General features: G+C 35.8%; 1 protein-coding gene across 3 annotated transcripts in view; it reads left to right on the forward strand.

Moving 5' to 3' along the window:
* MAPK10 (mitogen-activated protein kinase 10) overlaps nt 1–25564 on the forward strand; it is a 351818-nt gene that overhangs the window by 140312 nt on the left and 185942 nt on the right. The gene's annotated exons all lie outside the window — the stretch shown is intronic.

Genomic DNA, 25564 nt, shown 5'->3' on the forward strand with positions numbered 1-25564 from the left:
TCCATATTTGACTATTGGCTACTCAGAAAAAAGGGCTGTGGCTCTACTTTCTGCATTTTCTGTGATACCAAGAACTCAGAAGATTGGAATGTAAACCTGGCCTTTCTATTTCTGACATATGATACTTGGAAGACATTTAACCTCTTTGGGTCTCGGTTTCCTTATCTTTAAGATGGGAATAATAACTGTTTCACCTATCTACTATTAAAGGGCCTGCATTATGTGAAAACCCTTGGACTGCCAAGGAGATCTTTGAGGCTTGTAGACATGAACAGTCTCATCTTCAGCCCTGCATGGCCTGTTTCGCAGCCTTCACCCCAGTAAGGACAGACCAAGAGAGTCACATCTTTATGCCTTTCTTTATATTCTTTCCTTTGACTTTTTTTTAACCAACAAAAAAGCATATGAAAGTAAATAAAAATTAAAAAGAGGAGGAAGATAAAAGGAACATTTATTATATTTCTCATTATGCATTCCCTGATATATATTTTTAGAGGACCTGAAAGACTGGGGCAGAAGTTCGATTAAACTAAATGGTTGAATTTAGTGTAAAGATACATACGTTAAAAGAAATAAATTCTGTTACATACTTTTGCAGAAATGTTTTAATGTCCTGGGGAAATGAGTATAATCCAAGTTTCTACCTTAGGGGTTATATTTGTGTAGAATCTAAACAAATCTAACTGGTAATTTTGCTCATGTTTGCAGTATAGTCCAGGGATCAGCAAACTATGGACCATGGGTCTCATTTGGTCCACCACCTTCTTTGTAAAAACAGTTTTATTGGAACACAGCCCATGCTCATTTGTTTATGTATAGCAGAGTTCATAGTTGTAACAGAGACTGTATGGTTCTCAAAACCTAAAATATTTACTATATGGCCCTTTATAGACAAAGTTTGGTGACCCCTGGTATAGACCAGTTCCAGTAAAAAATGAACCCATTTATGTTTCTCTGTCATGTAAGAGCACTTGATTCATACATAACCTAATGTCTGGGATTCTAAACTTCTTTAAGAACGGGACTGGTTTCATGGGCACTTGGCTTAATGCTCTACTACTGCCATCTTGAAATAATAATTGTTGAAAAGGAGCCCTGTGTTTGCATTTTCCTTTTTTTAAATATCTTTATTGGAGTATAATTGCTTTACAATATTGTGTTAGTTTCTGCTGTACAACAAAGTGAATCAGCTATATATATACATACATCCCCATATCTTCTCCCTCTTGCGTCTCCCTCCCACCCTCCCTATCCCACCCCTCTAGGTGGTCACAAAGCACCAAGCTGATCTCCCTGTGCTGTGCAGCTGCTTCCCACTAGCTATCTATTTTACATTTGGTAGTGTATATATGTCAATGCTACTATCTCACTTCAACCCAGCTTCCCCTCCCCCTCCTCGCCTCGTTTCTCAAGTCCCTTCTCTATGTCTGCGTCTTTATTCCTGCCCTGCCACTTAGGTTCAACAGTCCTGTGTTTGCATTTTGCATGACACCCCCGCCACACACACATATTATGTAGCTAGTCCTGTCTAAGGACATGAATTTCTATAGCAGTTAGAGTCAAGAGTTTCTTCAACTTAAATGTGAGGGAAAATGATTAGTATCCCTTTAATTGTTCTTCAACATAAGTTGCAAGATTTAACAAATAAAAATTCAGATGTCCAGTTAAATGAGATTTCAAATAAACAACAAATAACTTTTTAGTATAAGTGTGTCTCAAATATTGCAGGTATTTTGTCTGGCAGTTCTACTTCGAAACAACGGTAACAAGCTCTTTAGGGATGATAATAAATATGTATCTTAAGTATCTCCAGTGCAATTACAGGGCATACTATAGAAATCATTTCAATCACCAGGGTAATACATTAGGCTATTAAAAATCCTCTCCTTGCATTTTGACTTTCTGTCAGCATTGGTCTTGGTTGAAGATTCTAAAGCTTATCAATTCATCTTTTCTGATAAAATGCTCATATGGAACTAAAATTGTGATATTCCTTCAGCATGTCTTTTCTAGTCATGTTAGCTTTAGATTTTTGGACCGCTTTTCCCAGGGCTGTTAAATTGCCATTCATATTTGAGTAGATAAAAAAGGTCATTAATAAAACAGAAAGTAGAATGAGCAAGTATTTAAAAGTGCAGAGACTTTATAATTGCCAGTAAAACTAGAGGTGAAAAATGTTGACTAGATGTTATACAATATTTTAGGATTAAAATCCTTGAAGTAGTAACATTTTGCTGAAATTTAAATTGTGTAAAAATAAAGGGATAAATCAAGGGTGGTTTTAAAGAAATAATTTACAAATTAGTTTTATAGTTAGGAATTAGTAAGGTGAACTTGTACAAGTACAATTTCCTTAGTACAGAGGTAATGTATTAACTTTGATCTATTTAAGTATTAGGTTGGAGAGTGATATGAATCAATAATTTCAATAATCCTCATGGTTCCTCACTCGCATAGCAAGCAGAATATTCACAAAAATAATCCTGAGATAAAATTAGTAGAGATAATCTATTCTAAAAATGAGCAGCAAACAGTAGGTTATCAGGATAGGCATAGGTACCTCACATTCTTTATGAATATTTTCTTAGAGATGAATAAACCAAACTCTTAATATGTTATATGATATTTTCTTTAAGTGGTACAATTTAAAATCATATGGTAACTCATACACTGATATTTCACTTGCTTAATCTCCCATTTTAAAAAGAAATGAATAACCTTCAAAAAGAAATACAGTCCTCAATGGGAAATACATTTTGTAGTCAACCATACTGTATGAATTTAGTCTTTTTTATGATCCCTTAAAGATAAAAACTGAGAAATACTTTTTCCCGAACTATGACTGATTATTTTCAGTTCTGACAATTCAGAATTATTCTATGAACATGTCATTTTAATTTTAGTCTGAAAATTATGCATGTGGTTTTTCATAAAATAAAATCCAAAAGAGTTGCATTTATCTTCTTAACAAAATAAGAGTACAAAATAAGAAAGTTCCTATATATTTCATGTTTTTAATGTGGTACACAATGAAAAGCCAGTTGTTTCCTTGCATTTTTAGTGAACATCCAAATGTGAATAATTTCTTTCATAAAAATATATCAGCTTCTCTTACTATAAAATGGATAGTGGGGCTTCCCTGGTGGCACAGTGGTTGAGAGTCTGCCTGCCGATGCAGGGGACACGGGTTCGTGCCCCGGTCTGGGAAGATCCCACATGCCGCGGAGCAGCTGGGCCCGTGAGCCTTGGCCACTGAGCCTGTGCGAATGGAGCGTGTGCTCTGCAGAGGCCACAACAGTGAGACGGGCCCCCGTACCACAAAAAAAATAAAATAAAATAAATAATGGATAGTGTTTACCTACAAAGACAGGTGCTGGAGAAAAGAGAGCCTAGATTCTAACAGAGTTTTATAAGTTATTTCTGTGCGATTAAAGCTTGATAAACATTGGCTAATGTAATAGGGCTTTCCATTTCAGGTGTGGGCATAATGTAGGTTCATCTTGATGGCCCTGCACGCATATTGCTGCCATGTGGTGTTTTCACAATGATTACTTTATTATTTTATTATAACCAAATTTTACCTCATTGAAAATATTTTAATGATGCATAAATGATGTATCTGGTAGTGTGGGCAGTAGATACAAAGAAATTAGACTTCACATGGGTCCTGGAATGTGACTTTGCTCTTCCCATTGGGATTTAATTGGGATCTTTATGTTTAAACTTAACAAAAGTTCAGTGGGGTGATGGTGGGCAACCTTTAGGTGCACTACAAACTCATAATGGAGGTTGAAAATTTCAATATATGGAGAATTTAGTTATATTTTCGAGTTTTGCTTTCTCTCAAAAAGCAAATTTAGAGATCTTGTAGAGCTATAATAGAATGTTATTATGTTTAGAATTATGTGTAGTCTTGTTTCTTAATAAAATGAGTACAGTTGAAACATGGACTTAGCCTGTACTATGTAGTCATTGTTATTCATGAAGGACTCAAATTAAGACATAAAGCTAGGTTGACTGAAACCATACCTTATCTGGGAGTACGTATTCATTCATTCAGCAGATATCTATTGTATGTCTACCATTGTGGCTGGTACTGTGTAAGTGCTGGGGATATAAACATGAGTAAGAAGTATTCCCTTCTTCAAGAACTCCATTGTTACAGTGGGTTACAGGCATTTGTAATTGTAAGGTAAAGAGAGTGGCAGAAATATGCCTATGGTATCTTGGGAGCATACTGGAGCTGCAGTTTTCCTAGTCTGGATCTGGCAGGAGTGGTCTGATGAGGCTTCTAAGATGAATTTATATCTTAAGTGAAACAAAGTATTAATATAAAAATAGGTTAAAAAGTAGAAGTATCTGGGAAAAGGATTTTAGGTAGAAGAAATTGCATGAGGAAAGGAGAAGGGAGAGAGAACATGGTATTGTGGGATATCATAAGCAATTTAGGTTGTTAAAACAAAGTGTGAGGTAAGGATGGGAAGGCAGTAAGGCTAGAGAGGCAGACAGCGGTCAGATGAGGGTCAGAGACGCTTGCTCTCAGGTAACATGGGAAGATCCATATCAATATTGTTTTATGCTTCTTTTTTTTCCCCTCCTGTGTGAGAATAACATTCTTTGAGAATCTCTGAAGACTTTTAGTCTAGCCATACACAATCTCCAAGGCTGACCTAAATGTCTTTTAGGGCAAACCTTACCTTGTAATTAATTTTGCTGACAGATGGGAAAATTATCTTAAAGACCTGAGAATAATACTATCTATATAACTTTTTCAAAAAGTTTTTAATATTCTGAAAATAAGATATTTACATTTTGCCACCCCCAGGAGAACTAATATGTGAGGAACAGTGTGATAAAGTCTCCTTCTCATTTCTGGTTCATCATGGGTTTTATGTTATCACAGCTGATAAGACAAATTGTGACATTCACAATGTGTTACTATTGGACATAAAATGCTTTTTGCAAAAATCAGGTAAAGTAATCCATCAAATCCATCGAAAACATGCTACCAAGTAAAGCCAGCTAAATTGGATTTACAATGCCTTGCCTTGGGAGTGTATATTTCTCACATGCAGGACCTATAATCATTTGACACGGTATTGGTAAATGTTCAGGGACAGCCATATCAGACTCTTAAGGAATTCATTCTTACTATGGAAATGGTCTTCAGTTATACTCATAATATAGAATACAAAATTCTTCAGTATGCTGTCCTAACATGGAATAGAAAATTAAACTCCTGACACATCTGTCATTTCTTATTTTCTGGAACTATCTTTGAAATTCTTGAGGAGAAATTAAAGTGATGGATTCCTCCTGGATTCTTATAAGGCAGATCATTTAGAAACTGACTGAAATAATGTGCAATTCCCAGTGTTGAATTAAAATCTTACAAGGAAAATGTGTTCAAGATTTGATGCTCTTTACTAAATTGGGTCCTATAAAGAAATTTCAAAATATCTTGAAATTCTGGCATAATGTAATATAATGATAGGCACTGAAACAGAAAACTACTAGAGCTAATCAATGAATTTGCTAAAGTAGCAGGATACAAAATTAATGCACGGAAATCTCTGGCATTCCTATACACTAATGATGAAAAATCTGAAATTAAGAAAACACTCCCATTTACCATTGCAACAAAAAGAATAAAATATCTAGGAATAAACCTACCTAAGGAGACAAAAGACCTGTATGCAGAAAATTATAAGACACTGATGAAAGAAAATAAAGATGATACAAATAGATGGAGAGATATACCATGTTCTTGGATTAGAAGAATCAACATTGTGAAAATGATTCTACTACCCAAAGCATTCTACAGATTCAATGCAATCCCTATCAAACTACCACTGGCATTTTTCACAGAACTAGAACAAAAAATTTCACAATTTGTATGGAAACACAAAAGACCCCAAATAGCCAAAGCAATCTTGAGAACGAAAAACGGAGCTGGAGGAATCAGGCTTCCTGACTTCAGACTATACTACAAAGCTACAGTAATCAAGACAGTATGGTACTGGCACAAAAACAGAAAGATAGATCAATGGAACAGGATAGAAAGCCCAGAGATAAACCCACGCACATATGGTCACCTTGTCTTTGATAAAGGAGGCAAGAATATACAGTGGAGAAAAGACAGCCTCTTCAATAAGTGGTGCTGGGAAAACTGGACAGGTACATGTAAAAGTATGAGATTAGAACACTCCCTAACACCATACACAAAAATAAGCTCAAAATGGATTAAAGATCTAAATGTAAGGCCAGAAACTATCAAACTCTTAGAGGAAAACATAGGCAGAACACTCTATGACATAAATCACTGCAAGGTCCTTTTTGACCCACCTCCTAGAGAAATGGAAATAAAAACAAAAATAAACAAATGGGACCTAATGAAACTTCAAAGCTTTTGCACAGCAAAGGAAACCATAAACAAGACCAAAAGACAACCCTCAGAATGGGAGAAAGTATTCGCAAATGAAGCAACTGACAAAGGATTAAACTCCGAAATTTACAAGCAGCTCATGCAGCTCAATAACAAAAAAACAAACAACCCAATCCAAAAATGGGCAGAGGACCTAAATAGACATTTTTGCAAAGAAGATATACAGATTGCCAAGAAACACATGAAAGAATGCTCAACATCATTAATCATTAGAGAAATGCAAATCAAAACTACAATGAGATATCATCTCACACTGGTCAGAATGGCCATCATCAAAAAATCTAGAAACAATAAATGTTGGAGAGGGTGTGGAGAAAAGGGAACACTCTTGCACTGCTGGTAGGAATGTAAATTGATACAGCCACTATGGAAAACAGTATGGAGGTTCCTTAGAAAACTACAAATAGAACTACCATATGACCCAGCAATCCCACTACTGGGCATATACCCTGAGAAAACCATAATTCAAAAAGAGTCATGTACCAAAATGTTCATTGCAGCTCTATTTACAATAGCCAGGAGATGGAAGCAACCTAAGTGTCCATCAACAGATGAATGGATAAAGAAGATGTGGCACGTATATACAATGGAATATTACTCAGCCATAAAAAGAAATGAAATTGAGTTATTTGTAGTGAGGTGGATGGACCTAGAGTCTGTCATACAGAATGAAGTAAGTCAGAAAGAGAAAGACAAATACCGTATGCTAACACATATATATGGAATTTAAGAAAAAAAATGTCATGAAGAACCTTGGGGTAAGACAGGAATAAAGACACAGACCTACTATAGAATGGACTTGAGGATATGGGGAGGGGTAAGTGTAAGCTGTGACAAAGTGAGAGAGTGGCATGGACATATATACACTACCAAATGTAAAATAGATAGCTAGTGGGATCAGCTCAGTGCTTTGTGACCACCTAGAGGGGTGGGATATGGAGGGTGGGAGGGAGAGAGATGCAAGAGGGAAGAGATATGGGAACATATGTATATGTATAACTGATTCACTTTGTTATAAAGCAGAAACTAACACACCATTGTAAAGCAATTATACTCCAATAAAGATGTTAAAAAACAATCTTAAAATTCTGGCATAATGTATTATAATGATAGGCACTAAAACAATAATCTTTTTTTTAAATTTTATTTATTTATTTTTGACTTTTGGGTCTTTGTTTCTGCGCGAGGGCTTTCTCTAGTTGTGACAAGTGGGGGCAACTCTTCATCGCGGTGCGTGGGCCTCTCACTGTCATGGCCTCTCTTTTTGTGGAGCACAGGCTCCAGACACGCCGGCTCAGTAGCTGTGGCTTATGGGCCTAGTTGTTCCGCGGCATGTAGGATCCTCCCAGACCAGGGCTCGAACCCGTGTCCCCTGCATTGGCAGTCAGACTCTCAACCACTGCACCACCAGGGAAGCCCATGAAACAATAATCTTTTAACCCGTTGCTAATAATATGCTGTTTTTCTTCTATTTTAAGATTTAATTACATTTCTCCCTGTTATATTTGGCACCATCTAAGGATTCTAAAATGCACTATGATCTTGAAATATAACTGCTCACGCAAGTCTGGTAGAGTCTGGCTTTAGATGGAGAGTAAACATTGAATAAGATACGCAAGTGATAATTTCAGAAACTTGCCTGCTAGGTATCATGTGAGTCCTTACAGACTTAGATTCTTTTTTCATAAAACCATGCCTGCCAAGCTCATCTCAATGAGAATCAAATGTGTGAGCACATGCTGGAAGCCAGAAAGCCCTATGTAATGAAAAATATTTTTGTTTTAAAAAATAAAATTCCATATTTAATTAGTGTGTACAAGGACCACTTGCATTATGCTGTCATAATCAAAAAGTTTTTCTTGATCTACTGTCAGAGAAATCTGCTGTTAGAACTCTGTCTCTATTCCTTCTCTTTTGAAATGTATATGCATATGTATGTCTATGTCCCATCTAGATTTATATTTGTGTGTGTGTGTATATATATATATATATATATATATATATATAACAGGGTGTATATACTTGGAAAAATTTATAGAGAATATATAGGAGAAAAATTTAGCAATGAAGCTTGAATCAGTGAGCACCAGGAATACAGTATCTTCTGGAAACATTCCTTAATTACTTTTAAATATGACTAGGCAAATGATATGTGTTAATATTTTTTTAATAATTATTAAGTATAGGAATTTAAAAATAGGAATAAATTATATATTCATTCTTTCCTATTATTTTACTGATAAAATATGAAAAGCATGTCAGAGTCACCAAGACTATAGCCAGGTTTGGATATTGACTAGGAAGACTCACAGGACTCAGAATACAGTCATACTCACAGCTAAGATTTATTACAGTGAAAGGATGCAAAGCACGGTCAGCAAAGGAACAGGCACATGGGGTGAAGTCTGAAGGGAATCAGACCCAAGCTTCTGGGAGTCCTCTCCCAGCGAAGTCTCAGAGGACCTGCCTAATTCCTCCAGCAGCAAATTGTGACAACATGGCTACTGGGGAAGCTTGCTGGAGACTCATTGCCCAAGATTTTTTTGGAGTCTCGTCATATAGTGATGTCTGCCTGGCATGTACCAAAATTTGAGAGTCTCAGAAGGAAAGCAGGTGTTCAGCATAAACCACATTGTTTGTGCAAACAGTTCTGGGACTCTTATCAATTTTGGCAATGGTGGGAACGTGCCTCAAATCCAAGTATCCATACTCCAGCCAATGGCCAAACTTTCAAGCAGGGCTTTTTAAGGATAGCAGTCTCAGGCCTGCTATTGACTCTTTTCTGCCCAGAAACCAAATATATTAAACTATTCAGATTCTTGTGTGGGTATTGAAGCTTTTTTTCCCCTTCTAGGGTATTAATATACTTTAGCAGTTGAATTTCCAAACTAACTGGGAACAGTCAAGTTCAAGGTTTCTTTAGTCCAACTAAACATCTGCTGTCTATAAATTTTCGATTACTGCAAAATAAATGAGGTTTAATTTTCATTGCAGTAGAGAATTGTACTTAAGATATTATTTCTATAAATGGTGAATCTCATTAATTTTGAGTAATTTTTTTTAACTTTCATTTCAGAAGATGAGGTTCTCTGAACTTATTTCCTAAACTTGGGAGAAAACACAAACTGAGGTATATACAGTCCTATGAAGTGACTATGTCCTCCTAAATTTGGAGGGTAAAGAAAGGGAAGAAATACATATGTTCATAATTTTAATCAATAGTCCTGATATTTGGTTATTGACACTTGATCTTCAACTACTCAACCTTCTTCAATTCATACTGACCCAGAGCGATCATTTTAAAACATAAATCTGCTAATGTCATGCTTACCCTGAAACCCTTCGATGGTATTGATTGCTCTGACTTTTCAGTCCCTCACATTTCTCTTGCTCCCTCTGTCCTATGTTAGTCCTTCCTGGAATTTTCTTCGCTTCCCTTTCTATTGAGTTCACTTCTACTCATTCTTCAGCTTTCAGCTCAGGTATCAATTCCTTAATCTTCCTCACTGTCTAGGATGTGTCTAGGTCCACAGAACATAATAGACTTTTCTTCCCTGGAACTTGTCACAGTTGAAAATTGGCACTTCCTGAAATGGTTTTGATAAATATCTGTCTTTCCCAAGCTCCACTGTGTCCTTGGTGTGTAGCAGAATTCCAGACTTATAGTATGTATTCAGTAAATGTTTGTTACATGAACACTTTGGAAAAGTGTCATTTGTGTATGTTCTCAGATCATGAGAGCTGAGGTAGGGCTCTAACTCCTGCATATGGAATTTTGGGTATTCAAAATGGTAACTAAGCCATAGTTCAAAAAAGATTTAAAATAAAAACTGTGGCGTGTTTAATTCATTAATGTAGAGGGGTGTTGTGCTTAGCTTGCAGAGGGAAGATGGACACCCACCCCAAATGTTGTTTGTATGTTGAGACTAATGATGCCACTCATGCACCAAGAGAGTATGAAAAGGCATATTGCTCATATAATGGAGTTTTCTGGGGGAGAGCAGGACATGTTCCTAAGCAGGTCCAAAATTGTCATGAGAAAGCAGGGAAGAGAGACTGGCTTAGGCTTTTATTATGGTTAGGGGGTAGGGCTGGGGTGAGAGTTTCTATCTGCATGGTCCAGAGCTTGTGTGATTTGAATGTCCTGCTGGTGCCAAATCAGAGAGCATCTGGGGCTTTCTTATCAGCTTACCTAGAAGCAGGGAAGAAGTGGAAATGGGGTGAGGTTGAAATAGGGGAGGCCACTTCCTCCTGCAGGTAGGATTTGCCAGGGGCCCGGGTTTGACTCTGTCCTGTAGCAAGGAGGCCTCAGTGGCCGTGCTGATGTTGCAGGGTGTGTTTACATGACCCAAGGCAGCTGAGTGTGGAGGATCTTGGACTCAGGCCCTGTGAGAGCTTGTCTTTTCAGGAGAGCACAGAATACATCCAGAAAATGCCATTCTGATGGAATGTAACTGAGGAGGGCAGTTTCTTGCACCACAGTCCATGGGTAATTTATGTCCATTATGGGTGGCCCAGGGATTCCAGGAAACATGAGAGAAAGTTTCTGAAGTCTTTACAGTGAAGAAGTCTCAGGAAAGCAGGGGGTACTAGTAGAAGTGCCTTTTGTATTGCACTTTGGACAGATTCTAGAGCTTTCTGTTGTAGGAGTTTCCATTTATGATGGGCTGAATTATAAGTAACAGTGTAAATGGGCTTTAGTAAAATTTGTGAGGAATATGGTGCCTCCTGCATCCAGAAAGACATAAAATACGCTGGGCTTATTTTAACACTGAGTGATGAGGGTTAACAACTGTTTCTTGACAGTGTCAGGGATGGAGTGACTCTTGGCTTACCAAATAATTTTCAGGAATTTAACTGAGGTGGTGGGGCCTTGTACTATGTGTGGGGCAATGCCCATCCCATTTTTGTGAACTCATTTGTGAATGTTTGTATGTCTTGACTAAGAATGTAAACTGAATCTCTTTGGAGGATGTCAGTGTGATGTAATACTTGCTCCTAGAGAAAGTTGGATGAAGTTTAGATCTTGCTGCAAAGATTGTGTGTCATGGCAGGGCTGTTGAATTACTCAACCATGGGTAGCCAGGTAAGGGTATATAGTGTCCCTTCAAAGGTGAAGGCAAACTGTAAACTGTGACTGAGAGGCTGTTGAAATAGGCACTGAAGAGAACATATTGACCAAAATATACACCAATGGCTGATTAAATGGAATCAATAATTTTAATAATATTGGGTGTGGGGACCTTAATGGGTGAGACCACAATGTTAAGGTTACAGTAATCCACTGTGAAGTGCCATTCATTCTTCTAGGTTTAGAAAAAGGCCAAATTTGGCTGTTGATGGAGGAACAATGGCCATAATCACCCTTTTTCTAAATTGGTTTTATAACAGTCCTTGAAGGGAAAGGAGTCTATGGAGTCCCTTTCTATCAAGCCAATTGCAAGTGCCAAAGACTTAATTTAATTTTAATTTATTACTCTTTGGGTCGGAGTATCCATGACCACTATAAGGTATTATGGGCAATGGACATCATGGCTATGGGAAATTTAGGCAAGGCAATAGTTCTGGTGGTTAAGGTGAGGCATAGATATTTACCTCTATTTTATATTTTGTAACTTTCCTATGACTATAGAAAGTACTTTGTTTAAATTTAGTAGGATCCCCTAGTTTAACTGTCATTTGAGTCCCCAAATTGACTGAGGCCATGAGAGTCTGGCAATTGGTGCATTTCAATATATGTTAAAGTTGATTCAGAACCTACATTGTAGAGGCATAAAAACCAATCAGTTCCCTTTTATTTTTTTGTTGTATAAATTCTTTTAGTAAAATTTGAATTTCTAATTAGTCAAAGTGTGTACCTCTGTTTCAGTTTTTTTGTTTCCGTCTCCTGTATCAGTTTTCAGTTTGTTTTTGTTGCTCTTGGGTAAACCTCAGTGGGAAGGAGGTCTTCTGTGTGCTGCTCATATTTATGTTTCTTCTTTCAGAAGCCTCAGATCAGTATCTTAAAGATTAGGGTTCTCCTCCATGTCAATGGTTGCTTTATAGAGTTTAAGGAACCCAGGTTTATGTTGGCTTTGGATTAACCCCTTGGCTGTGTCATGGGGGGGCCATGGGTGTTTTTCTCTATAATCCTAAGGGTAAAGAGCTTGTTGTTGACAGAGGTATAGGCAGCAGCGTTAGCAAAGGCAGTTGATAGTGTCCTAGTTTCAGCCATCTACTTTTAGGAGTGTGACCTCAGCATGCCACATAGTAACTGCTTTTTCTCCACACAAGAGATCACCCAGTGGGCCCGCCTGTTGTACAGGATATTGGTCTTTCTCCTGAGCACGCTATAGAAAGGGCCAATTCCTCATTGAAACACACACCCTGAGCTTAGTGTCAGTGGCTGTATATGCTAGAATCAAGACACATGATTCACAGCTATGCCCAGGTCAAGACACACGATCCACAGCCACTTTAAGGAAGGCCCCAATTCCATACTCCTGTCCTAAACGCCAAATAGTGAAACTTCTGATGTAGGTCAGTTGAATCCATAGCAGAAGCTTGAGAGAGGACCCAGCAAATGCAGCCCAAAAAGTAGCACAACTCAAAGTACAAGCTAGTCAGCAGGCAGCAGAGCTGGTTAGCAAGCCGAAGCAAGAGAAGAAAGACCCCTCCCCCCACCCCCGCCAGCGGTACTGTTTAACATCTAGACATGCTTGCTGTGTCAATTGTTATGGTCACCCTGAAAAGGAGAGATGGATACCCCACCCAAAATTTACTTCAGATGTCAAGATGGTACCATACTTCCTCCAAAAAGGTATGAAAAGGCTTATCACTCGAATAAAGTGGCTATCTGGGGGGAGCAGATAGGTTCCTAAGCAGGTCCAAAAATGGGTTGAGAGAGTGGGGAAAGGAGACTGGGTTGGGGTTTTATTGTGGTTAGGAGTCAGGCTGGGATGAGAGATCCTGTGTGCATGGGTCAGGGCTTGAGTGTTTTGAACTTCCTGACGTCACCAAGAGAGGGAGCATCTAAGCTTCCTTATCAGTTTTCCCAGATTTGGGGCAGGAGGGGAGGGGGAAAGGGGAAAACTGGAAAAGTGTCAGAAATCAAGCATGATAAATGGAATCAGGCCCTGTATTACAATGGTGGGAAAGAGCTACATGTATAGAGTGGCCTATTTTGGTATTTGAGGTATATCTGTTTATAAGGAAATGTTGGGTGTCTCATTTTTATGTAAATGCTACTTTTACTTGTGTTAAAAACCATGCAGAGATAACCTTTCTTGCTCTTTTTTAATCCTCAAATTTTGTATTATCTGATATAGAAATTTAATAATACTGATTTACTAGGTCGATTATTAGCATTGCAGACTTTAATTACTATTCTATAAGTCCAGTTTAAAATCATGAATTCCATCTGAATATTATTATGTTCTCATACAGAATTCATCTGGGAAATCAGTCAACTAGAATAGGCATAAGCAAATAAGCTTCTCATTTTGGATAATCATTATAATTTATGACTTATCTATGACCACAATATGTAAATAGTTCTTAAAAAGTTCAAATGTAAAACTCAACCAGTGGGCCCATTTAGTGAGAGTTCTCATAAGAGTGTTTTCTTTTGTGATTATGTGGATGAACTTGGTCAGCTCTGCCCTTGCAGTTTGAAGCTGTGGTTTGGCATCATTCTCCTAGAAGCTGCCTATTGGCATGGGTCTTGTACTATACCACATTTAATTTATTTTTTTATATTGTACAAATAGAATGTAAATTCAATGAAGGCAGGAATTCTTTTTTTTTTTTTTTGGTTCATTGCTATATCCTCAGTGCCTAGAGCAGTGCAATAATAGCTACTGAAAAAAATATTTGTAATTGAGTCCCTTGGCAAGTACTTTTTACCTCTTTGATAATTAAAAACAATTGTAATTTTGATAATTATAAGCCTAATTTCAAGTTCAAAATCATGGTGTCCCTCAAACAAAGAGTACCGTGGTGACTTTTTTAAAACAAAAACTTATGGAAAGTACTTTTTTTCTTTCATGATTCTTTAAATTTGAATATATTAAGACAGGTTAGAAGGAATCATAGGTAAAGCAATTTGTTAAGCATATAGAAGTGCACATATTAATTATGTTTATTTGGCACATTTGGCTTTAAGAATATGGAAATTTTATATGAGCCCAAGGATAGGATGTATATTGTAGTCAGTCTTCAGGGGAACTAGATATATAAGATTCTTACTTTAGATTCTCTTTCTTTTTCAGGAAAGGACATATCTTCTCTTCTTATGGTTTCTTAGTTTCCATTTTCTCATATCACTGGAAGTATTGTACTGTGGTTAAGAATAAGGAATATGGATTCAGATTGTCAGGGGTTGAATTCTGGATTTACACAAATATTTGACTTTGGACAAGTTACTTACCTTCTCTGTGACTCAGTTTCCTAATCTGTAAAATGTGGCTAAAAAGAGTCTCTATCTCATAGGGTTATTATAAAGATTAAATGAGATCAGGCATGTAAAGTATTTAGCATAGCTTTGGGTACATAGCATAAGCACTCAATAAATCTGATCAATTACTAAATTTTAATGATAACTGAAATGTATTGTTATAGTAGCATGTGCTTTCTTTTTACACTTCCATAGCCTCATTTTAAAACACAACTTATTCCTTCATTTAACTTACACAGTCTCTTAATTTTCCAATTCCAAATTTTCAAGAAAAAATGTGGTTGACCCAGATTACAATTTTGAGCCAGAACACAAGAGATTTTATGTAGCTCTCTGTCCTAGGTCAGCCCAGTCCAATCAGCTGTGATGGTGGGGAGTGGCTCACAAAGTACAAAATATAGCTGCTTAGACAGTAAGGGCTATGGACCTAAGGACCAACATCTGTAGTTTAGTAATATGCAATTATACAGATCTACAAATACTCATGTATATATACTGCTTGTTTATAAATAATTGCCTGGATCTACAATCAAATACTACATAATATCAATTAAACCATTTTGTTAACAAAAACTATCTTATGATCAGTCAATGATGTAAAATCTATTTATATAATTGGTTTACTTAAAGAATTGTATTTTTCCCACATTTGAGAATACTTAATCCATTTGATTTTTGAAGTATTTCAAAATTGAGATAATATTTATACTAGTAGAGGTTATTTGAAACTTAATTGGAAATATTTTTATTTTACAGAACTATTTCATTGACATCCAGATTTTAACAAATAAAAAGCAAAATTGAAAAGGGATAAATGTGCTTTAAGATAAAAAGGCTGTGAATATATTAGATTTGCTTTGCCAAGTTAGGCTAATATTGTCTTTAACTCTTGGGTCTGTGATGAAATGCATTTCTAGGGCAGTTTTATTCTCTTTGCAGCTGAATATTTCCATGTATTTGTAACTTAGTCTAACAATCCTGAGTACCAGGACTATCTACTTTATATTGAATTAAAATTTTCTCAGGGCAAGTAAAGAATATCTTCTCTTGTACTTTTCTAGTTTTATTCATCTGGACAACAAATTATTGATTTTAATTATCTAATCCAGATATCTATATGTGAAAAAAAATCTAGAAGTCTTCTTTAACTGAGAATGTTATGAAAATGATGACAAAATTTGTCAAGAGCGTCAAACTAATTTTCCTAATGAGATCAACATACAATTGAATATGGAAGTAATGTGTTCCATAAGTAATCTCCAGTTCCTCCCCATTAAGGAGGAAGTTAGTGATAATCTTTAACCATTGACTGAAGAAAGCCTTTGTATTGCATCTAATTGCACCTTTCCTGGGTACCATGTAGTTTTTGTTCTGTAAAATCTCTCCTCTGCAAAGATCTCTCTTTCTTGCTCTTGTTAGGTTAGGCAGAAAGGAATTTAGTAAAAGGTCATTAGGTGGTTCATAAATCTTCTGGATGACTGGAGGACCAAGGGTGATGAGCATAGGCAAAAACCCAAAGAAAGAAATGATTCTGGACTCTGGTGTTTCTGGACATCTGTTACCACTGCCCACTCCCGTTATCCAATGCTGCCAAGTAATATTCTCCGTCTGACCTACAACTTTGAATTACTTCCTCAAGATGAAGAAATTTTGGGTAGTCACTTCTGACTGTGCTTAGGTCATTGAACACATTCTGTACTAAAGGAGGCAGGGAAAAGAAATATTTTTCCTCTTTCCATTTCAGTAGGAAAAGGCTGGACCCTGATTCCCACCTATTTTGGGATTCCTCACAAAGTGAAGGGTTTTTCTTACTGGTCTGCCAAAGCTACAAATGTGAGCTGTACCATATTATGAAGTCTTAGTGTTTGCTTAGGCAACAGGCAAAGGCAGATACTTTGCTTGATTAAAGCATGGGATTTTTGTTTGTTTGTTTGTTTTTTAACATCTTTATTGGAGTATAATTGCTTTACAATGGTGTGTTACTTTCTGCTGTATAGCAAAGTGAATCAGCTACACATATACATACGTCCCCATATCTCCTCCCTCTTGCATCTCCCTCCCTCCCACCCTCCCTATCCCACCCCTCTAGGTGGTCACAAAGCACCAAGCTGATCTCCCTGTGCTATGTGGCTGCTTCCCACTAGCTATCTATTTTACATTTGGTAGTGTATATAAGTCCGTGCCACTCTCTCCCTTTGTCCTAGCTTACCCTTCCCCCTCCCCGTGTCCACGGGGACGTCTGCATCTTTATTCCTGTCCTGTCTCTAGGTTCTTCATAACCATTTTTTTTTTTTTTTTTTAGATTCCATATATATGTGTTAGCATACGGTATTTGTTTTTCTCTTTCTGACTTACTTCACTCTGTATGTCTTGTCAGGTCACTTTTGAAGGAAATTCTTTGTAACTGATTAACAAGGTGACACTACGTCAGCTTCACTGGCTATTTTGGTTATTAAGACCCCTGATCCTAACAGATAATATTAGGGAGGCATATTAGTTTAGAACCCCAGTTCTGAAAAGTGTAAATCTTATGCTAAAGTTTGTAGATAAGCATAAGTGAACAGAGTATCAGGCTTTTACTTGTAATACCCAATTTTTCTGTATGGGTGTGGTTAAGGCAAGCCTTGAAGTATGTCCCATTGAGTTATTTACAAGGACAGACTCATAGTTGGATTTGGACTGGTATATTATGTGGTAAGAAACTTGGCAAGTCAATTTGGCTAAATTCCTCTACTAATTTTTTCTACCCTGTCTTGGCTCATGGGATAGTTCAGATAAAGTGACTCTCTACAAATTCTTTAAATTTATCTGAAATAAATGCAAATCCTTTGTGAGAAACAATAGTGTCTCACTATCCACATGTAAGAATGGACTGTCATCAATGTTCTAGACTTTTCCTTGGAGTTTGAACCCTGACTCTTGCAGCCAGTTCGCATTTCCTAATCCCCTTTTTCTCAGTGGTCTCTATTGCAGCTGAGCTAGCCAAAGTCTGTTTTTAAAACAGGGAAAGGGAGAACTTCCCCGAACATGTTCATTGGAGAGGACAGTGATACAAAAAATAAAAGTGCTAATCCTCAGGCATACTCAAATTGTTCCTTTAAAAGTCCCTTATGTTGTGAGACAATTAAGACACAAGTGAATCTACTGAACATATTTAAAGGTTATAGAGAGCCTAGAGATTGAGACAGAAATAAATAGGTAAAGTAAACAAAAAGAGAGATGTTTGCCCTGATCCAAACATTAAAATGCTAGATAGAAATGCCATAACAAATACAGTATAATACGATACTCCTTTGTACTGAAAATGTTACTAGAAGAAACATAAAATATTGTTTATTATTAAGAAATAGTCGTACATTTTTGAACTTGCTTTTCTACCTCTAAACACAGATGGAGTTCAATATATACACATACATTTCCTTCTAACTACCAGCCAGTTAATTATATGATTGATATATGTGAGGGAAGAAAAGAAAATATTCCTCTGTCACTTTTCATATATTAATACTGAATGGAAATTAAGGAAGACTCGTGACATCACTGCTTCTTCTTTACTACCTCCACTAAGTCCACTTATCAAAATGTAAAAGCTTTGTTATTATTTTCTAAAAGAGAGTGGACATGGGCTTCCCTGGTGGCGCAGTGGTTGAGAGTCCGCCTGCCAATGCAGGGGACACGGGTTCGTGCCCCGGTCCGGGAAGATCCCACATGCCGTGGAGCGGCTGGGCCCGTGAGCCATGGCCGCTGAGCCTGCGCATCCGAAGCCTGTGCTCTGCAACGGGAGAGGCCACAACAGTGAGAGGCCCGCGTACCGCAAAAAAAAAAAAAAAAAAAGAGTGGATATGATTCATGATTCTTATATTCTTTTGAAATCATCTTACTCCTATAATGACCTTATATTTTTCCACATTATCCATTATTCAATTAAAAAACATAGAGGTTCAAAATGTTAGTATATTGTCGACCTTGGCTTTTTGTTCATGTTCTTTTTTTTTTAATGGTGAATGAAGCATTTGGCATGAGTAGCTCTTATAAGTGATGGCTAAATACAGGTCAGCTTTCTAATGGCTTTTTTTGAACTTTATTTTTTGTTGTTGTGACATTTCAACTAATCATGAAATATCATAGATGAAATTAAACCAAACTAAATTTATATGGCATAAAATTTTATTTTGTCATGAGTCATATTAAAATGGCTTTTGATTTGATTAGACATTTTTTAAGTAATTTTGTTGACATTTATGTAGCACACATTTGAAAACAGTTTTTTTAATGCCACTTAGTATATCATAATTTACTCAGATTGGATGTGGATACAATTTCTAAACATAAGCTTTGCAAAAGTGTGTGCAGTTTTATGTTGTAGGATTAGGTGATATATTGTTATTCATATATATGTATTTCTGAAAAAATATTAAAGCAGTTAATTTATTATAAAAAGCACTTAACAAAGAGCCTTGTCTACAGATAACTTTCAACAGATGTTTGTTCCCTTCTCTTTACTTCATTTCATAATCTTTAATTTGCTTTGGTTTACACTAGCAGGTAATTAATACAGTTTGAATGCAAGAGTATTAATATTCTACTTGAAGAATATAAAGGATTTTTTCTATAAAATAATTATCTAAAGAAAAAAACCTTCAGATTGTCTACTAATTTAGTTATTATTAAAGAAAAGCCCTTCCTCTAAAAGGTTAAGGTTACTAACCAAGGTAATCTTGGTTAAACTTGCTGCAATCTTTTTAATAACCACAAAATAATAATACTGTATATTTCTATATTTCCTAAAATAATAGACATATTCTTATAAGAAATATTCTTTTGAAATATCCACTGCAACTAGGCTAAAGAATAAGTTGAGGGAACATTTGACCTTATGTGAATTTATGGTTTATTCTGCTGGAAGCATTGGATTGTGATATGAGTTTGTGTTGGCAGTATCCCAAATATCCTCCTTTTCTTTCCTCACTCTATGAAGTGTTGATTATACAAAGAAACCTTAACATCGCTAAATGAAATGAGTACCTGTTTACATTTTTGATTCCTTAAGTTTGTGCTTTACATTAGAATTTAAAAAGATTTGGCTGTGCAAGATAGGATGTGTGCTAATTATGCATGCAGTAAGGGGCTAGTCAGAGAAATCTGTCTTGCAAAGAAGCTGTGAAGAAGACAATGAGAATGGCTCTGGTTTTGCATGTGTTCTTATGAAATACAGCAGCAGGAAGATGAAAGTGGAAGGGACAGAGTTGCATGGATAAAAAGAAAGGGTGGTAAAACTTGTATCTGGGCCTTTGGATGGTGATAAATATGTTCCTACAAGAAGAGTTGGCTGGAAGCCTTGGAAAAACTGCTTCCATTTCCGTCCTCCTTTGTACTTATCTCTACTTCAGAGTTTATGGTTAATTATTTTTACAAATCATTTCCCTCTTGCCCTCTTCACTCTAATTCAGTTGCTAAGTGACTGGAAGATAAAGTGACCTCTGAATTTATTCTTCTCATTATATTGTTAGATTTTTCCACATCACTTAAGGGATGGATTTGTTTGTTGTAAGTTCAACACCTCTCCAGCATTCAAGTTGACATTTCACCTAATTAATAGCCCCTATTGGCCTAGTTATTCTGGGGATGCATAATTAAGGCAATAATGCTACTTGTTCAGTGGAATTAATATTTCATTTTGCCTTTTAAATTTAAATTGCCCAAAGGTTTATTGCTTTTTTCTGGCTATACGCATATTATTATGCCTATCTGTGTTAAAATAAGCATATTTTTAAAGTCCATCCTTAGAAAAATTAAAAAGTTACTGTAATAGAAAATTTTGAGGATTTAAAAATAAACCCATATATATGTACAGTATTTTAATTTACTTAAAACTAAAAGGGAATTCCTTAAAGGCACTAATTTTGACCTTTTATCTTTGAATTGTTCACTTTTGTACTTGGAGTCCCCTCTATAGCACCTGACGCAGAATGGACACTGGATATATACATACATTTTTCACTGACTTCATGTGATGGGAATTTGAATTTTCTTTTAAAAATGAAGTTAATATAAAAATGGTTATACATAAGTAATTCTGAGTAAAAATCAATATAAACACTATTTCTATTTTTACTCTTTGGCACTTGTGGTCTGAATGTTTTTATTTTCTGTGATGTGAAATGTTAATGGCTTATCTATCAAATTGTATACATGAAAACACACAGCACTTACTATATAAAAGGCACTATACTCCATGCTTTACAAATATTATTAATGTGGAATCACTAAGGGAAAAAATAACATACTTTCCCTCAGGTAACTATTTAGAAAAAAAGACCACGTGTAATTCACATGTGTACACACACAAACCTAGAAATGCTCACAGGTGTGGAGCACGCAGATGTTAGGTTCTGAGTGTTCTGTGTATAGAATGATGGCTGTGGTGGTGGGAGATACATAGGGTTTCCTGCAGTAACTGAGGAGCTGAGTTTTATACCTCTTGATATTTAGATGGAAAAATGTCATGACAAATGTTGAAGAAAAAGATATAACCAGGCAAAAAATTAGTGGTTTAGATCCCTCACCTGGGCAAAATACCTTTTGCGATAGATAATGAGATTTGAACTGGTGGTGTCTGTTAAATCCACTAGAACCAATTCAAGAAATATTTTATTTGTTTTATAAACTATAAGGATGTTGAAAAATCCTGTTTCTCTATGATAATGTAATTGTATACAGGCTATTTTAGAAAAATAAGTAAAACACGTGGGTCTAGGTGCAGGCCCCATATACAGGAGTTTTAGGAGAAATTAGAAGAGAAAAAAAATCAGTTCCTGGGAGGCCACTGATAATATATTTAACATGTTTGCTGGCCAAGATTTTGAGAAATCTAATCTGTGTTTACTGCATAGAATTTGGGACATTTGGGACATTTGGATTACAGTCCTATTGCCTCGCTGATGAGATATGTGAATTTGGAATATTTCCTAACTATTTACCATTAGGCCTCAAGTTTCTCATCTGTGAAATGAAGTTGCTTAGATGCTTGCTATGTTTTCTTTCAGTTCAAAAGCTTTGCATCTGTTATTTTACCATATGCTGTAATAACATTTTTCCTTATTAAAAGATATAGTCCTCATTGTAAAAACTAGAAAATATGTAAAAGCACAAAGTGATAAATATGGGCACAGTTCTATCTCTGTAAAACTATATTCATATCTATTCAGTTTTTAAAAGATTGGGGACATATTGTGGTATTTTAAAAATGTTTTTCCACTTTACAGTATATTGTGAATGTTTATCCATCTTATAATTTACAAATGCTTAAATGGAATTGTTATATGCTTTTATGATAATTATTTTATTAATCCATTTTTATGGAGCATTTAGTTTTCCAATTATTTTACTATAAATAATGCTGTGGTGAACATTTTTATAGATTAATCTTTGTACAGATACTTGATTATATATCCTTAGCATAAATTCTTAGGTATGGAATTATTTGTCTTAAATGCATTTTTAAGCCATTGAATACATTGTTGTCAAGCTACCCCCAATACTGAATGGATATTTATTTGCAACATCTATTGATTCATTCAATAAATATTTATTTAGTGCTTATTTTATATTGTGTAAACATGAAGGAAGTATTGAGAAAAATGGATGTCTGGGAGGAGGAGAACAGGTAGGTCTATTTCTCTGCATTGAATATATTATCAAAAAACTTCCATAATTTGATGAGTAAAATACTGTCTTATTTTTTATTTCTTTGCTATTAAGATAAAACCCTTTAAAAAAATACTTTGATAGCCATTTTGTATTGGGACTATTTTGTTGTACTGACTACCTTGCTTGGTGTCTGTGTCTCTCTTTGGTGAAGGAGGAAGGTGACCTCTAATGTTAATTAGTTCTCTTTCAACTGGTTGCCAATCATACTATGTTTTTGTCATCAAAATTAGAATTTTTCTTATCAAAATTAGAGCACTTTACTTCCCATTATATGTTGGTGATAAACTGACCTTTTTTTGTTTGTATGTTTCATTGTTCTCATTATATTGGTTCTGTACTGTGTTTTAAATTGATTTATTTCTAAAGCACCGTTTTTTCTACCTTAATACTTTATTGTATGCCCATCAGTCTTCCTTCAGTCCAATTGTTCTTTTCTGAGGATTCTGACTCCTATCTCTAGTTGTTTTTAAGATTTTATCACTGTTTGACTCTTCTACAGTTACTTGTAATATTTCTAGGCATGGATTTATTCTTATCTATCCTGCTAAGGACTTCATTATGTTTTTCAGCTTTTTAGGAGAATTAACGGTCATTATTACTTCAGATATTGCTCCTTGCCCTTTCTATTTATTTGCTTTGTTTCTTCTGGAACTCCAATTATATTTATTTTGGACCTTGTTAATGTATTGTATATGTCTCTCAATCTTTCATATTTTCCATCTCTTTATTATTCTATCATAAATTCCTGTGAATTCCCTTCCAGTTCATTAGCTCAACTGTTTCTATTTAACCTGTTTAGCCTATTAGGCTTTTAATTTAAAAGCTACTTTTTCCACAACTTCTATTTAATTCATTTTCAAATCTATCCATTTTTCCTCTAATCATAGTGATAGCTTATTTCTTTTTTTTAACATCTTTATTGGGTATAATTGCTTTACAATGGTGTGTTAGTTTCTGCTTTATAACAAAGTGAATCAGTTATACATATACATATGTTCCCATATGTCTTCCCTCTTGCGTCTCCCTCCGATAGCTTATTTCTTATGGCATTTATTCTTTAATTATTTTATTCATTCCTACGTATGGTCTTTCCAATTGTTTTTCATCATGTCTAAAGTTCTTGTGGTGGTAATACTTCTTCTATAGTATCTGACGATGCTCACTTGTGGTGTTTGCTTTCCTTGTGATATTTATGGAAAATATGTGATTCATTTTTCAGTGTTTTTTTTTTTTCTTCATTTCTTGTACCTGGTAATTTCCAGTGGTGTGCTAGTAAATGTTTAGTTATTAGTTCTCTGAGAAAAAGTGCTCGGGTTTGTAGCATATCCCCAGCACAGCCAATTTTAAACTACTGAAGTGGTGTCATCAAGCATGGAGGTGGGAAGCGATGTGCACACTCAGGTTTTGTAAGCTGGTTGTAGGAGCCAACTTCAGAACACCACTGGCAATTTTCCTTTTATAATATAAATTTAGCTGTGTTAATTTTTGTTATAGTTTACCCAGTGCATGTAGAGTTTTGTGATATGAGTTTCCGTTAGCTAACTCTTCCAGGACCAGAAGCAATGCTATATGTTCAAAATTAAGAAAGCTTAAAAATGTTTGTATGTTATAATTCTTAGATTGGTGAATTTCACCATTTCTACATCTTTTATATGTCCTATCTCTTAATACTCCACACTTTTTCTTATGCATTTGCCTCATTCCCCCATCTCTTACATTCTGGTCTCTATTGCTTTACTCCTGCTAAATAAGCTTATCAAAGGATTTCTGTGGAAGGAATCATCTTGTTACATAAACAATATTTTAAGAGATACTTAGCTTTTAGAGGTAGACAAGCACAGACTCCTTAGAAAGAGATAGCATATCTCCTGAAGCTAATGATGTACTCCTAGATATTTGTGGGTAGAGTGTGCTAAATCAGAGGCAACCTTTTTCTGTAAATGGTGAGATAGTAAATATTTTAGACTTTGCAGGCCATACAGTCCCTCTCCCAACTACTCAACTCTGCCGTTATAGTGTGAAAGCAGCCATAGATAATATGTAAACTAATAGATGGCTGTGTTCCAATAAAACTTTATTTATAAGAAGGTAATGAGTTGAATTTGGTGCATGGGCTACAGCTTACTGAGCCCTGCTCTAAATGATAGTCCATTATTATTAAGATTTAATTATATATATATATATATATATATATATATTTTTTTTTTTTTTTTTTTTTTTTTTTTTTGCGGTACGCAGGCCTCTCACTGCTGTGGTCTCTCCCGTTGTGGAGCACAGGCTCCGAACGCACAGGCTCAGTGGCCATGGCGCACGGGCCCAGCCGCTCCACGGCATGTGGGATCTTCCTGGACCGGGGCACAAACCCACGTCCCCTGCATCAGCAGGCGGACTCTCAACCACTGCGCCACTAGGGAAGCCCAGATTTAATAACATTTTAAAGTGAGCATATGCACAGTTGTTAATAGAAAATTAAATTTAATTTCACTTTCTATATCAGCACTTGAAAAGATAATTACTAGTTTTTAGATATAATTACTTTTTTTTTTTGTACATGGTTAGGAGAACCATTTTGGGCATAGAAGAGGCAGTGTTTTTTGTAATTAACAGTGACTTTATATTTTAATATTGTATATGTGCTTGCAGGCTATTAAGAGAGTCATTTATACTAAGTCTGATATGTGTTAAATACAAAAATTATTTATAGACAATGAGTTTGTGGTATACGAAATCAACTTGGAAACTGCTGGACCTTAGACTGTTTTTTGGAATCAGTAGTTCATTTGGTTTGCTCGTGTGTATATTGCATTTCAGTGACAAACTGTGGGAGCCTGGAGCTGCCCAGAACAATTTGATTTTTTCATCTGTGAAGATTCTCAAACCTCCTGTGGTTTAGTTGGCACATCTCACATGCAAAAGAATTTAAGTATTGATCTAAGCTATTAAAACACATCATAGTTACATTCTTTTATAGCAAC

The sequence above is a fragment of the Monodon monoceros genome, unplaced genomic scaffold (assembly GCF_005190385.1).
Source record: "Monodon monoceros isolate NGI ecotype Baffin Bay Population unplaced genomic scaffold, NGI_Narwhal_1 Super_Scaffold_20, whole genome shotgun sequence".
Taxonomy (NCBI): Eukaryota; Metazoa; Chordata; class Mammalia; order Artiodactyla; family Monodontidae; genus Monodon; species Monodon monoceros.